Source organism: Pristis pectinata, chromosome 1 (genome assembly GCF_009764475.1).
Source record: "Pristis pectinata isolate sPriPec2 chromosome 1, sPriPec2.1.pri, whole genome shotgun sequence".
NCBI lineage: Eukaryota > Metazoa > Chordata > Chondrichthyes > Rhinopristiformes > Pristidae > Pristis > Pristis pectinata.
In genome coordinates, this window is record NC_067405.1 from 20,130,065 (window position 1) to 20,143,692 (window position 13,628).

At 41.6% G+C, this 13,628-nt stretch overlaps 1 protein-coding gene across 3 annotated transcripts in view; it reads right to left on the reverse strand.

The window, feature by feature from the left end:
- Positions 1–13,297, reverse strand: part of lypd6 (LY6/PLAUR domain containing 6) — a 192,405-nt gene extending 179,108 nt beyond the window's left edge. The window contains exon 1 of one of the 3 annotated variants that reach the window (XM_052026923.1): positions 13,173–13,297. The gene's annotated coding sequence lies outside the window, so the exon portion shown is untranslated. The remainder of the gene's footprint in view (positions 1–13,172) is intronic. The other 2 variants (XM_052027237.1, XM_052027022.1) reach the window with 2 other exon arrangements.
- Between the last annotated feature and the right edge of the window lie 331 nt (positions 13,298–13,628).

The window sequence follows — 13,628 nt, forward strand, 5'->3', positions numbered from 1 at the left end:
CCATAAGTGGATGATTGATAAAACAGAGGAAGATAATGCCATCTGGGCATCAGGGGTGTGGGAGGAAATCAGTGCACTCGGAGGAAAGCCACACGATGGCAGGGAGAACATGCAAACCGCATACGGGCAGCACAGGAGGTCTGGACTGAAACCAGATTACTGGTTCTGTGCTAGCTCTACCACTGCCACCTGATTTTAAATAAAAGTGATTGCTGGATTTTAAATTTGACTGCTTTAGGAGGGGCAAAAGGCCTCCATATTATAACAGTGTGGTCACATGTATACACACACAAGCATAACTTAATGCTATACAATCTTTTACAGAAATATTGTGGTGGGATTGTGCAAGGGGAAGGGTAGACCCCTCTTTTCAATAGCCTTTACTGAGTAACTTGCTTCCCTGAAGGGCAAAGGTAAAATAATTTTCATAAAAAGACAATTTCATGATACAATTTATGATGATAGTTTCATTTTTAGTCCAAATTATTTAGTTGACTGAATTTAAATTCCTTAACTGCCTGATCTGTCCATGTCTCTTGACTACTAGACCAATAATTTAACCACACACACACACACAATACTACCATTGCCAGTACAATTCATTTCATTCTTGCAGGTGTATTTTAACTCAGGGTGCACATCAGTTCACACATCCCTGTACATGGAGATGTCAGGCCAGGAAAACAAAAAACTACCCAAAAATACAATGAAAAGTTCAGTAAAAGGAATGCTGCATATTCACATTTAATTGTCTTAAAGTGAAAAATGGCATAGCCTACACTTGACAAGCTATCTATCAAAATTAGACCCAAGAGATGACTGGCCATCTGACAAAGGAGCTTAACTGCCCATTCATTGGCTACCTCATTTCAACCTATTACAGACATTCCCTCTGTACCACCCATTGCCCTCCCCCACCATCTCTGCTACCTAGACCAACTTGCATTTTCTCTTTCTCAGTTCTGATGAAGTGTCTTTGACCTGAAACATTAACGGTTTCTCTTCCCACAGATGGTGCCTGACCTGGTGAGTTTTCCCAACACTTTTACTTCACATTTCCAGCATCTGCAATTTTTTTGGCCATTATCACATAGAACATAGAACAGTATAGCACAGGAACAGGCCCTTTGGCCCACGATATCTGTGCCGAACACAAAGCTAAATTAAACTAAATCTCTTCTGCCAATACATGATCCATGACCCTGCATATTCATGTGTCTATCTAAAAGCCTCTTAAACGCCACCACTGTATCTGCTTCCACCACTACCTCTGGCAGCATGAACCAGGCACCTACCACTCCCTGTATAAAAAAAACTTGCCCTGTACATCTCAAACTTGCCCCCTCTCATCTTAAATGAATGTCCTCTAGTATTTGACATTTCCACCCTGGGAAAAAGATTCTGACTGTCTGCACTTTGCCTCTCATAATTTTATAAACCTCTATCAGGTCTCCCCTCAGCCTCTGATGCTCCAGAGAAAACAATCAAAGCTTGTCCAACCTCTCCTTATAGCTCATACACCCTAATCCAGGCAGCATCCTGGTAAACTTGTTCTGTATCCTTTCCAAAGCCCCCACATCCTTCCTGTAATGGGGCGACCAGAATTTCACACAATACTCCAAGTGTGGACTAACCAAAGTTTTATACAGTGCAACGTGACTTCCTAACTCATATACTCAATGCCCCAACCAATGAAGGAAAGGATACCATGCACCTTCTTTACCATCCCATCTACTAGTGTGGTCACTTTCAGTGAGCTATGGATTTGGATCCGAAGATCACCCTGTACATCAACGTACACAAATTTTGTTTGGCATCCCACTTTAAAATGCTTTACCACATTAAAAGGCATAAATGATGCCAGCACAAGGAGTCATTGTTCTTGGTGGAAATCGTATCAATACAAATTTCATAATAGTGGTTTTATAAGACCATTGCCACCTGGATGAAGAAATACGAGATCAGGCACAGACTGAGAATAGGCAAGATGTATGCGGTCAACAGTGATCCTGGGATTTCCTGTGGTTCTGCAGTACACTCCTGGGCCTGTACAAGGGGTACATCAGTTAGTGCACAAATTGATGATTAAGTATACATAACTTAAGAGGTTGTATTATAATAAGAATAGTGGTTAAAATAATATTCTAATAATCCAAAAGCCTGGACCTATCTTCAGTATGGAGCTGGAGAATTTAAATTTAGTCAATTTTTTCAGTAATAGGATCATGAACACGACAGATTTCCATTAAAAAAATGTTTCACTTACATCCTTCAGGGAGGCATTTTCTTTTTTACTTTTACTAATTGTTGCATGCACCTTGTGAACATTGGGACATATCAGGGAAAGATCCTTCTTAATTTTGTTTTGATTCTTCATCTACCATTTTGAAATTCATTTAATGCCAGTCACAGAATAAATATGAAAAGTATGATAGAAAGTTATTGGGTAAGAAATTTGATAGATTGTAAGTATACAAGAAATATGAGCTGGAATAGGGCATACAGCTCCTTGAACGTGCACCACCATTCAGCATGGCTGTTTGATCTTGACCTCAGCACCCACTTTGACTCCCCTCAAGACCAAAAATCCTGTCCATCTTTTCCTTGAATTTATTCAATGGTTTAGGCTCCATGGGTTTTGGGGTCAGGGAATTCCAAAGATCCGCAATTTTCTGAAGGAAGAAATTCCTCCTCATCTCCATCTTGAATGGGCAGCCCCTTATTCTGAAACAATGGTCCCTTATTCTAGAGATTTTCCCATTGAGAACATCCTCTCAGCAATAATAAATAGTGATGTGGTGGAACAGACTGCCATAGTAGCTTTTAATATACAAGGACCATGTGAATTTGTCTGAAAATGTGCTGTGCACATTCACATCAGAATCAGGTTTATTATCACTGACACATATCGTGAAATTTGTTGTTTTGCGGCAGCAGTACAGTGCAAGACATAAAAATTACTATAAGGTACAAAAATAAATAAATAGTGCAAAAGAGGAATAATGAGGTAGTGTTCATGGACCATTCAGAAATCTGATGGCTGAGGGGAAGAAGCTGTTCTTGAAATGTTGAGTAGGGGTCTTCAGGCTCCTGTACCTCCTCCCCGATGGTAGTAACGAGAAGAGGGCATGTCCCAGATGGTGAGGGTCCTTAATGATGGATGCCGCCTTCTTGAGGCACCACCTCTTGAAGATGTCCTCGATGGTGTCTCCAGGTGCCCAGGTACTCTAGCTTCATCCCACATCTCAGATGAGATGGTCAGATGATTGCCCCTTAGTGTAGGTTAATGGCAAGAAGAATCAATGGGGATGTGTGTGATAGAATAAGTTGCAGGAATACGTGGATATAATAAAAGGGGAAATGGGATTGCTCCCTTGAGAAGCTGGCATGGACCCAATGGGCCAAATGGCATCCTGCATCATTATAAGATGAATCTGCTTTTAACATAATAATAATAAAAATATAAATTGCTGGGGGAAAAAATCAAGTCCAGTGGAATCTGTGGAGAAAGACACAAAGTTAACTTTTTGAATCAATGACCTTTCAAAGTTCAATAAAAATCCATCGACCTGAAAAGTTTACTGTTTCTCTCTCCACAGATGCTGCCTTAGCTGCTGAATAATGTCAGCATTTTCTTCCTTTTTATTTCAGATTTCCAACTGCAGCAGTACCTTGCTTTTGCCCAACATTCCTATGAAAGGACATGAACCACGAACAATGATATGCCTGTTGACAAGCTGTTTTGTATCTAATGCTTAGCGACAAAACAGCCAGGTGTTTTATTGTACATTTCATAAGATATCCATCGTATTTTATGTATTACGATGATGTTGTGGTCTGAATTCCAAATTAAACAAAACCACAAGTTACTTTCGGCATACTTCAAAGCTGTATTTCAATATCAGTGCAGAATGTCTGTGATTTAATCACAACTGTTGTGAAAACGTGTACACAAAAATGGTTTGACAAAAACAAGTATTTATCACCAATTGCATGATTTCTATCTGTGCTCAAGTTCTAAGGGTTTCATTCAGAGATTCTTCTGAATAACAAGCTGTTAAGAAATGGTGGTATTATTCTTGCATTCCTTTCTTAATATCCATTAGCTTACGTCTCAGCTACTGATGTGCAATTTCCTCACTTTTGAGTTTCTCTTTCCTAAAAGCATGAAAAATTGGGTTTTTTTTTAGTTGCTCAGTTTCCTATATTTCAGTGCTATCCATTATGATGTTCACTGTACTACCACTGGTATCAGCAATGCATCATAGTTTCAACATGGGAAGTACTGTTATTCCCAGTACATTTCAATCAAAATCAGCCAAGACAGTGGAAGAGACCTAGGAATTTTCAAGGAGATCAAGAACTCTGCCATCGACAGCAGGACTTTCCTTGCTTAATCATTCTCTAACATGGGAACTAGTGCATCTCTAACATTGCTTTCCGTTCCCACCCAACACTTTCCCTCCAGTGTTCTACGGTAATCTATCCTTGTGCCCCTCCCCTTCGTCATGTACACGACACCCTTTGTTAGCATCATGCACAGAGATGGGATCAGTTTCTGCTGTTATTCTGACAACACCCAGCTTTACGTCTCCACACCTTTACTCACTTTGCAGTATCACACAACTTGTTTGACATCCTGAATGAGTGACAGTTTCATCTGGTTTAAACATTGGGAGAATAGAAGCCAGGAGTTTTTGAGCCTTCAGAAACCTTGCATCCTCACCATCGATTTCAACCCATTCATCAACCATTGTCGATCCATCCACCATATTTCCTTGCTTCTGAACTTTTCTTTCCAAAAAAAGGATGAAAACACACTTTTCCTCATTGTTTGTAGTTTCCTCTTTTTCAAACGTTGTTCATTGTGATATTCACTGCATTTTCCTATATTTCAGGGCTGTTCATGGTGATGTTTACTGCAGTTTCTTATGTTTCAGTGTTGCTCACTGTTTTACCATCACTGTCAGCAACGCCTCTTCCTACTTTAACAGTCTGATTAGCCAAGTGGATTTGTCCTGTTATTTGCGAAGATATATCCAGCCATTTTCTCACATTGCCAGGAAGCTGAGAGTGTCGCAACTATATTAGAACAACTTGGCTAAATGCATATCTAGCGCTGCAGCACAGATCTTCAGGCCTGCAGCGGGATAGTGTCTGCATACCATCTTCTCGCAGCTACCATCGGGCAGGAGGTACAGAAGCCTGAAGTCCCACACCACCAGGTTCAAGAACAGCTACTTCCCTTCAGCCATTCAGTCCTTGAACCAACCAGCACAACCCTAATCACGGCAGCATAGCAACATTTTGATCATTTTGTACTAAACTGGACTTTATTTTCTTCTAATTGTGTTCTTTCTTGCAAAAATTGTCTGTATGTTTATTTTATGCTTTTCTTGCAGATGCTGCTTATATGATGCTATGTGCGTATCGAATTCGAAGGCAGAATACAAGGTTAATGGCAGGACTCTTAGAAGTGTGGAGGAACAGAGGGATCTTGGGGTCCACATCCATAGAACCCTCAAGGTTGCCACACAGGTCGATAGGGTTGTTAAGAAGGCGTATGGAGTGTTGGCCTTCATTAGTTGGTGTATTGAGTTCAAGAGCCGCGAGGTGATGTTGCAGGTCTATAGAACTCTAGTCAGACCACACTTGGAGTATTGTGTTCAGTTCTGGTTCCTTCATTATAGAAAGGATGTGGAAGCATTAGAGTGGGTGCAGAGGAGATTTACCAGGATACTGCCTGGATTGGAGAGCATGTCTTATGAGGATAGGTTGAGCAAGCTGGGGCTTTTCTCTTTGGAGAGGAGGAGGATGAGAGGTGAGTTGATAGAGGTGTACAAGATAAGAGGCATAGATTGATTGGACAGTAGAGACTTTTTCCCAGGGCGACAATGGCTAACATGAGGGGACATAATTTTAAGGTGATTGGAGGAAGGTACAAGGGGGATGTCAGAGGCAAGTTTTGTTTACACAGAAAGTGGTAAGTGTGTGGAACGCACTGCCAGCAGAGGTTGTGGGAGCAGATACATTAGGGACATTTAAGAGACTCTTAGATAGACACATGAATGATAGAAAAATAGGGGGCTATGTGGGAGGGAAGGGTTAGATAGATCTTAGAGCAGGATAAAATGTTGGCACAACATTGTGGGCCGAAAGGCCTGTACTGTGCTGTAGTGTTCTATGTTCTATGTCTGTGACACTGCTGCAAGTAAGTTTTTCACTGCACCTGTGCATACATGTACTTGTGCATGTGACAATCAACTCAACTTTGACTTTGGTCCCTAGACTTTGCTATTTCCAGTGTTCTCAAACATATCTTGATGTCATTCATCTGCCACTGTCTTCCTACACCACCCCCAAGCACCTCCCCTACCTGGCAGTACCTGCCTGTCATCTTACATCCCCTCCTCAGTCCACCAATCACCTCGGAATTCCTTCCCAGCGCTCCCCTTCTTCTCCTTATACTGGCCATCTCGCCTCTCCACTCTCAGTCCTGGTGCAGATTTGACTTGAAACATTGACAAGGTGGGAAAGGACGACAGTTTAGGGTTCTTCTGCCACTGGAGAGGGAGGGTTGGGGTCAGGCAAGGAGGCCCCTTAAATATTGTAAATACGGGATTGGGGTATCACCCCAGGGAGCCACATGAGTGGCATCAGTGCTGTGGTTTTTATAAAAAGTAACATTAATGATTGATCTGTACATGAATGTAAAGGTTTGCACTGTCTTATTATTGTATATAGTTTGTCTTTTATTATGAATAAAGTTTGTTTAAAAAAAATTCTTCCCTAACCAATTCAATAATAAACCATTTCCTCCTACAGATGCTGCTCAGCCCGGTGAGTTTTTCCAGCAACGCACACAAAGTGCTGGAGAAACTCAGCAGGTCAGGCAGCATCAATGGAGGCAAAGAAATTCCATAGTTTACTTCTGAGTTCCTCCAGCATTTTGTGTGTGTTACTCCAGATTCCAGCATCTGCAGAATCTCTTGTGTATGAGTTCTTTCAGCAGATTATTTGTTGCACTTGATGTCACATGATTTCAGATAAGCTGAAATGGCTTCTGTGATGAAGGGACCCAAGGAGCAAGCCAGATGGATCACCCACTCAGCACTTCTGGCTGAATATGGTTGCAAGCGTTTCAGCCTTGACTTTGGCAGCGACTACCTACCTGGGCCACTTCATTGTTGAGGATGAGGATTTTTCAAAGCCTCCTCTTCCGAGTACTAAATAATTGACTGCCACCATTAACAACACAAATGTGGCAAGATTTCGCAACTTTGATCTAATCGATTGGTTGTGGGATCAGTTAGCTCCATCTACTACATTTTGTTTTTGCACCTTTGCATAGATGTATTTCATGCTACAGCTTCATCAGATTGACACCTTTATTTGGAAACTGAGTCATTTTGGGATTACATTATAATCAAATATTTATTTGCTTTAGTTACAAAAAAACTGGCATACGGATGCTAGATGTTAAAATGCAAATGAGCCAGCCTTTGAAGTTATTTCCTCAAAGACTATGAACAATAAGCAATTCAAAGGCTGTTCTTCCACTTCACACCCATTGTGCTGGGAGCACCCTGGTCTCAGGCATTTGGGAGGAGTTGTCTGGTCTCCACCCACCTTTCAGGTGGTGGACAAGGAAATAAAAGCAGAGAGAGATGCAGACAGGCATTCAGATTTCTAAATAGAAAGCTTCAAGGGAAAATTTAGGCCACACTAAATACTGGATACTGATTCTTAATCATCTTGCTTAAATCGAACAGGTGAATCCTCAATGTGGTGAATGTAGCTCATTAATTTTATTATTGATGGACAGAGGTTATTATGATTGAACCTAGTAAATCCAGTAACAAGATGCATTAAGATTTCTTTATTAGTCACATGTACATCGAAACACACAGTGAAATGCATCTTTGTATAAGTGTTCTGGGGGCAGCCCACAAGTGTCGCCATGCTTCCAGCACCAACATAGCATGCCCACAACTTCATAACCCATACATCTTTGGAACGTGGGAGGAAACCAGAGCACCCGGAGGAAACCCACACAGACACGGAGAGAATGTACAAACTCCTTCCAGACAGCAGCGGGAATTGAACCTGGGTCGCTGGCACTGTAATAGCGTTACGCTAACTGCTACATGACCGTGCATTAGTTAACAAATATGTAAATCATCAAATCTGATAATCTTCACCCCAAGGTTTTGACCCATAAAGTTGAAGCCCACAGGATCCAGGAGAGCTGGCAAATGGATCCAAGACTATCTTAAACTAGAGGGCCTAGATTTAGGGGAAGTACATAGAACAGTACAGTCAGGATCAGACCCTTTGGCCCTCCATGTTTGTGCTGACCATGATGTCAATCTAAAGGAATCCCACATGCCTGCATGTGGTCCATATCCTTCTATTCCCTATCTGTTCATCTGGTTGTCTAAGTGCCTCTTAAACATTGCTATCGTATCTGCTTCTACCACCTCCCCAGGCAGCAATTCCAGGAACCTACCACTCTGTAAAAAAAAAGTTGCCTCTTAGATCTGCTTTCAACTTTCCCCCTCTTACCTTAAATCTATGCCCTCTAGTATGTCAGCTTTCCACCCTGGGAAAAAGATTCTGACTACCTTCCCTGTTGACGCCTCTCATAATTTTATGTACTTCTGTCAGGTCATCTCTCAGCGTCCGACACTCCAGAGAAAACAATCCAAGTTGTCCAACCTCTCCTAATAGCTAGTACACTCCAGTCCAGGCAACATCCTGAGAAACCTTTCTGCATCCTCTCCAAAGCCTCCATAATCGGTCCTATAGTCGGGCGACCAGAACTGCAAACAATACTCCAAATGTGGCTTAACTAAAGTTTGGTACAGCTGCAACATGATTTCCCAACTTTTATACTCAGTGCCTTGACCAATGAAGGCAAGCATGCAGTACACCTTTTTTACCACCCTTTGCCACTTTCAGGGAGCTGTGGACTTGCACCCCAAGATCCCACTGTACACTGCTCCCAAGGGTCCTGCCATCCCCTTACATTTGACCTCCCAAAATAAAACACCTCACACTTATCTGGATAAGACTCCATCTAGGAAGATACCTTTATTAGTCACATGTACATCGAAACACACAGTGAAATGCATTTCTCCTCCCAAATTTCCAACTGATCTATATTCTTCTGTATCATTTGACGAGCTTGCTCACCATCCACAGCTCCACCAATTTTCATGTTATCTGCAAACTTACTAATCAGACCACATACATTTTCACCAAGATCACAAACAATAAAGGTCCTAACACTGACCCTGGTGATACACCATAGGTCACAGACCCCCAGCCAGAGAAACATCCCTCCGCCACCCTTTGTCTTATATAATCAAGCCAATTTTGTATTCAGCTTACCAACTCGCCATGTGACTTAATCTTCTGGACCATGAGGGACCTTGTCATATGATAATAAGGGAGAGAGGGTTAGAGGGGCTCTGAGAAAGAACCTTTTCACTCAAAGACTGGTTGTGATCTGGAACCACTGATGAGTGGGTGATGGAGGCAGGTACTCCAAAAACATTTAAGTATTGAGACAAGGATTTGAACTGACAAGGCACACTAGACTACGGATGAAGAGGATTTGAGTGCAAGAGTAAACAAGAGTTACTGCAATTACATAGGACTCTGATAAGGCCACATCAAGTACAAATCTGTTCTCCGCTATCCAAGGAAGGATATACTTGTGTTAGAGGAAGTGAAACAAAGATTTACCAGATTACGGTATGGTAATGGTAGGCACGGTAGTGTAGTGGTTAGCATGACGCTATTACAGCACTAGCGACCCAGATTCAAAACATTAACTGGACCAAACAAGTGACAAAAGAGCAGCTCACTTCCTGACCTGAGAGAACATTTCCACCAAATACGAAGCAAGTCAGAACTGGGATGGAAGACTCACCAAAGCTCAGTAGCAAAAATAGTCAAGAATCTCAACGCCATCCGGACAAAGCAGTAGAATGAATTAACACACCTACAACTGTATTCAGAACCCCTCTCCTTCACCACCAGAGCGCTGTGACTATACAGTACACTATCTGCAGACTATATTCCCAAAGCAACACAAGTAGCAATATCATAGGAACTCCAGCATCTCATCACATAATATCTTAACTTGGATATATAATTGCTTTACTTTCATCATAGGAATTTTCAATTTAATTTTATCTCCATAATAGCACTGCTTTTAAAACAAGCACTCACTGCATCCTCAAGGCAGCTGTAGATGAAAAAAAACATTGAGGAAGAATCATTATCCCAAAGCATAAATTGGTTTCTCTTTCCACAGATGCTGCTTGACTGGCTGAGTTTGTCTAGCATTTCTATTTTTATAATGGAAAATGCATTGTTTCCTTTCTGAAGCTCTGCATACATCCATTAAGTACTGTTCAAATTCACAACTGCTCGGACAGTGCTAAAAGATTTAAAACAAGATGACACAAGACCTCTCTTTGAAATGAACATGAATGGAGGCGCAGGTATTTGTATATTACTCATTACTACTGTAGGTCACAAGGGGTTATCATTGTCAAATTGTCAACGTTCAATGTACTGTGTTTGTATGACTATTCATTATGCACACTTAACGCTTCAAAGAATGTTAGCTTGAGCATGAGCAAAAGAACATCTGTATTCTAAACCCAGTCATCCAACTTGTAGCATTTTCTAATGATTCTAAAATAAATACATCACTTGTGGATTCAAAGACAAGTTTAGAAAGAAATTGTGGCTACTCTCATATAACTCAAACTGCACTTTGTTGGAAGTTAGTAAATCCCAGCAAGAGGGAAAGGCACGAACAGCATAGCTTTGTGAGATTAAAGCTCGAACGGTTCATTATACCTGGTATAGTTAAAAGGGCTAATTCGACTTTGGAGTGGGCTTCTTCAAAACAGCAGTCATGGCCATGTAATTGTATTAACACCGGGAACGTGACCAAAGTGAACATTAGGGTAAAGCCTGCAGTTCGACACTCTACAGTGCAGCACACTGGAGCAACAACGTGCGACAAAACCCCCTTTGTGATTTTTATATACGAGCTCTTGAATAAGTAATAACAACTGGTGAAATAAAAATCTAGTCTGTGTTGAAAAAGTTCACCAGACCAGTGAAAGTCCCATCAAATAAATCAGTCTGGGTTGCTGCACACATCAGTTATGTGGCACGGCACCAGCTAGTAGGCTATTTTCCATAAATTATCATTTCCTGACACTAAGCCTCTCCATTTCATTACTGTGTGGGGAGTTTTCCTTCAACACACTAATGACTTTCCACATACATGGAGCTAATCCATCTGGGAAAGAATGCATTAGCAGTATTCAGCCGCATGTGATGATGATTTAGGCTTTTTTTCCCCTACAGTATTATATTTCCTCAAAGATAACCAAATGGTAATGCAGAGATTCTTAGCCATTCAATAGAATACAATAATCCATTAATTAATGCAATTTATCTGCTGATAGTAGTAATGCATGCTCTGAGGTGTATTGGCATGTTACTTTAAATATATATTTTAACTGTCAGAAATCAACAATGATTTATTAGAATACCTTATTGCACATCAAAGCTGGCGTAGTGAGATTTTGGACTGCAAGAGACTCAAGGAATATGGGAATCGCGCAGAGCAGATTTGAAGCCAACATCAGATTGGTTATGATTTTCCCTATGCCATCCTTTGGATTTACATCCTTTGGATTTACAAGGTGCAATCTCTTGTGAAATTGAGCTCTGCAGAAAGGGCAAACCTACACACACTCAGAAACGGCAGCACAGAAGACTCATCTTGAGGTTGGCAGCATATTCATATGCAATACCCCCACAGATGGGTAGTTTGCCAACCCTGAAGTTCTACAGATGTGGCTTGCCCAACATCTCCCTACCGTCAATTGTCTGGTAACCCGACGCCTGAAGTTCCGATACGTACTACCGGACAGCAACGCTTTCTACGGGGAGTTCGGTCTCAAATTTATTCCTTCAAATAATCAAGGCTCATACATGAAGAAATGTAGGTTTGTGCCAGAGACTAGCTGGCACTAAATGAGACACACTCCCAGAATCAGACACTCGGGAGAAGGGGTAACTATTGGGGAAAAACTCATGATCGTGCCATTTATAACAAGTAGGGATACGTACCTGTGTATGTCCAAAACTTCACACAAAGTGAAGGCGTTTCACTGGAAATGGGCCCACACTGTATCTGCCTTTTAGTTGTTCAGGTGGGTTTAAGGTCACACGCAACAGTTTTGAAAGGCAGACAGTTCTCATTCCAATATCTTTCTACCGACCAGTATAACAAAAAAAAGTACATTTAATCTAGTCACCAATTGTGAGATTTCTTTCATGTTAATTTGCATGTTACGTTAAACAATTAATGCATTTAGATGAATTCTTTCAACATTTGAAGACGTCCCTGAAATGTGATCTGGCACGTTCTTTTTCTCTATAATAGGGCTGTCTTCGGAATTTAATAGACAGCATCCCAGGCGAAATATTGGGACTATGGTTGCATTTCCACTTCGTAACTAAAGAGCTGATAAGATGCAGGAACCGAATCTATCACACTGGCTCCGGTTCAAGTTGCCCTTTTATTTATAATCCAACCGAATAACCCGATGGGAAAAACTAGATTTGGAAGGCAAAGTTTCTGCAAAGGGACTCGCTCATTGGAAAGCCGACACTTGTCCTTCCCTTGCTGTGTGTGTGTGTGTGTGTGTGTGTGTGTGTGTGATAGAGAGAGAGAGAGAGAGAGAGAGAGGTTCCCCTACAGGAAAAGTAAAAGCTAGATTTGGAAAGAACCAAAGGTCGCGCTGTCAAAGTGGCTGGTTAATCTAACTCCCGGGTTACTGGCATCCTTCAGCAGTCCCGGGTCGGTCTGCAATGACACGGTTCGTTCCAGACCCTACCCCAAACTTTAATCGGAGCCCGTGAAGACTCGCCGTTCACCCGTCGCATCACACGCACGCTGCAGCCAGTGCCTTACTCCAGCGACAATCACTTTAATTCAATTTCAATTGCATGCAGAGAACAAAAGCTTCAACTCATCTTTGTACAAAGGGATGGACGTTCAACAGAAAGCATAGACATTTATCAATAACAATATATCTGTTAATTTTAGAAAATAAAATGTTTTGTTTTACCTGTCTGGTAGGAGGAGGAAAAGTCAAATTCAAAGTTAAACTGACGTTATCCAAACAGGAGTTAGAAAGAGAGCAGAGAATGGGTTCCAAACAGATCAGGTTTCTGATCGAAATCCCTCCACCCCTCTGGGGCGGGGCGAGCTCGCATTACATCATCCAGAGAGAAGTATGACAGGTGAATATTATTATCAGACTTCAGTATTATTGTCGAGTTCCAGTAGGTATCTGAAAATAACTTAATTCAAGCCACCTGCCTTGGCTCGTTGGTAGAGCTTTTGTCTCTGAGGTGGGGAGTTGTGGGTGGATTGTTTTGTTTGGTGGATGTGGGAAGCATTTATCACATTAACTCCCTGCAACTGAGGCATCTCAGAGGGCAGTTAAGTGTGAACATGATTGGTGGGTCTGGAGTCACAGTTCAGTCAGACCAAACTGGGTACGGACGGCGGGTTTTCTTCA